At 41.7% G+C, this 5059-nt stretch overlaps 1 long non-coding RNA gene across 1 annotated transcript; it reads right to left on the reverse strand.

The window, feature by feature from the left end:
• Nucleotides 1-961: 961 nt before the first annotated feature.
• Nucleotides 962-4704, reverse strand: LOC128316133 (uncharacterized). Its single transcript, XR_008299750.1, has 2 exons — nucleotides 3785-4704; nucleotides 962-2033 (listed from the first exon to the last, which is right to left on the reverse strand). It is a non-coding gene; the product is annotated as an uncharacterized LOC128316133 (long non-coding RNA).
• Nucleotides 4705-5059: the final 355 nt, after the last annotated feature.

Genomic DNA, 5059 nt, shown 5'->3' on the forward strand with positions numbered 1-5059 from the left:
CTGGAATTGTGACCCGAGCTGAAGTCAAAAGTCGGACGCTCAGCTGACGGGGCCACCCAGCCACCCCCTGAAAGTCAACAAAAATAACCATAAAAACATTCTCCCTTCTACACCCCTAATGGGAGTAATAGTAGGAAGAGAATAGCACCTACCATCCCGTCATGGAACACATGGAACCATCCATGACCACAGCCACTATGCAAACCAGTAAGTGACTCCCGTAGTATTAGATTAGGCAATTAGCACAACAAATAAGTTCATAGGATTTCCATACTTTTATGCTATAGCAAGGAAAAGAACTAAAAATACTTCAATCCTCTTGTCTTTTTCTTTCTCTGAATATCTTCCAACTTCCAGAGCCTGAAAATCCAGTTTCACTTTAAGTAACTGCTCATCTGCTTTTACCAACAGTAACTGTAATTTGCAACTTAAAAAAAAAAAATATCTTAAACCAAACTTCTCCCATGCCCAGGTTTATGTATTCAGCTTAAATTACACTGTTTTGCATCCATAAATATGCAATATTATCATGTTCTTGAGTCATTTGATGTTTTCATCATCATATCCTAAAAATATAAACCCCAGCAAGTCAGGGTTCCCTCCTCCCCCCGATCTGCACCGTACTAGGCATTCTATAGAAGTTTAATAGGTAACTGGAATTTGCTAATTGATTCATCGTTCAGTAATTGCAGAAAAATAGTAAAATAGATCAAAGAGATGGAAAGGAATGGACAAGGGGCCAGGAAAAGGAGGAGGTCATCTGCGTGAACAAGACGAGGGCCTCTAAGAATAATAAGCAAAAGAGTTTATGATCTCTCGCTCTCTCTCTCTCTCCCTCTCCAATCCCGATGTCCAGATGAAATGAAAATTAGGTCACTCATTCAAATTGTGTATCTAACACCAGGCATCCGGATAGTCGGCTTCAAGAGGGAAAAAGAAAAAAATGATCAGGTGCCTGGCCTTTTTTTTTTTTAACTTTTTTATTTAGATCTTGCAATTTCAAATAGAAGGAACACACGAAGCATGACTGATTGAAGTGATAGTGTGGAAAACTAGCGGGGTAACTAAGATATTTTGGAAGCCGTGTTCTGAATCAAGAGTATGGAGGAGAAAAGAGACAGGAATTTCAAGGATGCGGAAGAGAGATGGGGTTTGGTTTAGTTAGTTTATACGTTGTCACACATTAAGATGATAAAGTGTTCATGCCGAGGGTATAAACTTCTCTTTTAAACAAGAGTATATTTTAGAAAGAGAAAAGACAGTTTTAGAATCACACATCCCCGCACAATTTTCTAATAAATAGCAGCTTTCGGCAGCTGGTCTCACACTCCACCAGCTTTTCAGCGTCTCAACTCACATAGTAAACTGAGCATTAGGGTTTGCCTCAACAAACTCTTGCCTGCTAAAATTGGAGAGTTTGACAGATTTTTAGAAAATGTTCCATGAATCCTAATTTATGAGCAACAGTTGGTTAAGTGAGCATGCCAATTAAACCAAATAGTGGGTGTTAATTCATTGACATGGTATTTCCACATGGAAAGGGAAAATAGTTTGCAAAGCAATAACGCGAAAGTATGTACTGATTCAATGTTGCATCACCTCTTACTCTGCATTTCTTGACTATCAGCCAGTAATTGTTTACTGAAAAGATTATTTCGCACAGCGATTTATACGTCGCTCGCGAGGGTTCGCTCATCGCTTGTCCTGAACCTGACTTCATTGAGAAACAATCAATAAAACAGGCTTATTTCCCAAGGAAGACTTTTCGGGCAAGAAGCATGCAAAATTGTCCAATAAGTGAAAATAGCCATCGTGGATTATGGAGCTCTCCAGTGTCATTTCACATTAATCTCGGTGAGCCCCTTTAGACCTTCCACCGCCGGCTGTGGTACTCAGCTTTCTTCTCTTCTGCTCCCAGCAGGAACTGGAAATGTTGGCGTGGGAAGAACGTGAATGGCACAAGAGACAGCAGAGGGCGAGGTAAAGAAGTCCCCCCTTGTTCACGTGAGCACAGCAGTCAGGAAGGCCCTGCCCTGCAGATAAGAAAAAAGGGGTGGTTGTTCAGCGCTGGGCAGTGAAGGTAGTGGGGATTGTACCATCCCTCACCATGCTTTCTTCGTCTGGGGCATTGTGGGGCTCCGGCGTTGTAGATATAACAGCGGCCTTGACATCTACTTTAAAAAATGACTCTTTTTCTCTTTTGCTTTAGTTAGCGCAGGCGAGTATGGTAATTCTCAACGGGAAACTGATACTGAGAAGTTCTCCCTGAGTGATTTATACGTAAAGTTATAAACAGAGAGTTGTACTAAGGTAAGGCCCCACCCCATGTTGAAAAAGGAAAAGGAAAAGACGACAAGAAGGAAAAGTAATTCGTTTTTAGGTTTATTGCTCTTTAAATACATTTGTTTGTTGTAAATTGTCAGCAAGGACGTGGACCCGGCAGGAGAGTCATACAAGGAACACTTACAGAGCAGAACTCTCAAACTTAGGTCGTCCCCTAACATACACCCACTGGTCAAGCCACCAAGTCTCTCCAGTGGAAAGGGAATACTTAGAGTTTCAAGGTTTGCTGAAGATTCCAGAAGGAGGAAGAGCCTACATTTTGAAGGGATTTGGAGTGATATTTTTAGGGAAAATAATTATCGATATTGAAGGAGAAATGGAAGCGCGAAGTGTGAATGGGTCTTTTGATTCTTTGGCAAGTCTGTAAATGTAGTGAAATTAAGGGGAAAAAAATCTTAAGACTCGTTTAAAAAATTAATATTAAAATGCTTTCTGAAATGCGCAGGAGAGGGTATGCTATTGTTTTCTATCCCCGCTCCGTCTTCTACATGTTCCATTAACCACTGACTTGTATAACCGGCTGGAAATAGCTCGGCTCAGGAAGTAAACAGACATTCAATCACGTTTCTTTCAACCACCCAATACATAGACGTGAAAACAACCCAGTATTGATTATATGGGGGTCAAAAGGCAAAAAGACGTCGGAAAGGTAACGTTCATTTCACGTGGGCTACAAAGAATTTTCCACGGCCCAGACTGCAAGAGTTTCCACTTCGTACAGATATACACTCATGACAGAGGAAAAAAATTCTGGGTCAGAGTTGTTGAATGAGAAATATCTGTAATGAAAACAGCAACGACAAGACAGCCTTCTAGGGGAATGGCACACAGTTTAGAAAGCTGGGAAATAAATAGACTAATGGATAGAATCCATGCAGACATATGCCAGGCATATGAAACTGCTACGCCAGTAAATCTCTATTTTCACATTTTTATTGTATCTGTGGCTAAATGATGACGTGGTATTTTAATTGGCCTTGACCAAAGTTTTCCCTTTGTTCCCCCTAAGATAAAAATTCACAGACAAGGTGAAAACTTATTCTGAAGACACCCGACGTTCTCCCTTTTAAATTATGACAGCAACCCATATCTGAAAGCCCCCGCTACCACAATTCTGAATGCATTCAAGTGAAACGCAGACTCGTGTTCACAATCCAAAGCTCAGAACCATAAAGTCTACGCTATGTGACAAAGAAATGTTATGTCTTTGAAAGGAGAAATAGAAACCGACAAAGAAAATTGAATCCCGGAAATAACCAGGTGATTTAAAGCTTTCTAGATAATCACCAGCAACTAGAATGATAATACTTTAATAGCATATTATATTTAAATAGCACCTTTCAAACTCCATCGTGCTAATCTACACAACATGTTCACAGGTAAGAAGGAAGGGGTATTATTCCCCTTTGAGATTAGGAAGGGTAATAGAGGACAGCCTTACTGAGGTCTCTTTCAGTCTTGGCAATGGCTCTGGTACTGGACGCTCCTCACGAGACTTCCTTGCCTCCATACCAACTCAGCTTGTGGGATGAGCTGGCCTCCTGGGCATTTTTCAGCACCCCTCTGTAGACAGGGAATTTCTCCGAGATTTGACCAAATCTCAGGCTTTCTCCACTTCCTGGCTTCACCTGGTGGGTGTCCTATGAATACTTCCCGGGACCAACAGAATTAACACCTGAATCTCCCCGAAATCCGTTCTTACTCCATCGGCTTTGCCACAATCTGAATGCAGAAAATCAAGTAAGCCTTGGGTGAAGGATGTCACAGGGTACAGATCTTTCTCAGAGTTTCCTCAGCTCTGAATAGATGGACCCAGTGGTTACAGTCCGGCCTCTCTTTGACCTTGTCCCTTGAGACATGTCTATTTTTATTTTTACTATACTTTATTTTTACCGTCAGACAAAGCTGACTTCCTTTTAAGCCCAGCCTACGATTAGGCAAAGTTCAGGAAGAATGCAGGCTTCTCTTTCCGACATGCTGGGCCGGGTAGCTAACTTGAATGCCAACCTAAAGGCATATCTACCTTAACTAATGATGCAGCAGAGACTCGAAAGTAGGCAGAATGGTTTTCATTCACACTTCAAATGTTGGCCAGAATCTAGTTCTCCCTACACCAGATCAAAGTAGTCTTCCAAGATGAGTGACAACCACTCACCTTTGGCACAATGGCGGCATTGAGAGCCATCACCCATATAATGAATGATACTTACCCTGGCGTGGCCACAGGAGAAAGTTATGGAAGCAGGAATGGAGTTGAAAAGCCCTGAGCAAAACCATGCCTCCAACTCAAGAGTCTTCCTCCTCCTCGCTTCAAACTCATGCCTGTATCTTCTTCCGTACGCGGCGCTCAGAGTAGCGAGGTCTCACCTCGTTCCTCATTTACTGCTCAGCGAGGTCCAAGTGCTCTCTAGACAAGTGATCTTTCTCTTTCACTTATTACAGAGGGCTCTGTACAAACCCACTGTTTATATTGAACAGTCCATAGATGACGCAAAAGCACATTTTCCTGTGGATAATCAGTAGGACTTTCACAAGTGGTTTCAGGGAGACGCTCTAATCCAGGTACAAAGCAATAGTACGAATGATACCTTTGTATAGGGTCCTGTTATATATTAAGCACGTTCACGTATATAACTGCATTTATAGGCAAATTATTTCGCTTCTCTGAGCTTTCTTTTTCTCCACATGTATAAATAGTAGCACAAATGTTCCATGA

This window comes from Acinonyx jubatus, chromosome A1 (genome assembly GCF_027475565.1).
Source record: "Acinonyx jubatus isolate Ajub_Pintada_27869175 chromosome A1, VMU_Ajub_asm_v1.0, whole genome shotgun sequence".
Lineage (NCBI taxonomy): Eukaryota > Metazoa > Chordata > Mammalia > Carnivora > Felidae > Acinonyx > Acinonyx jubatus.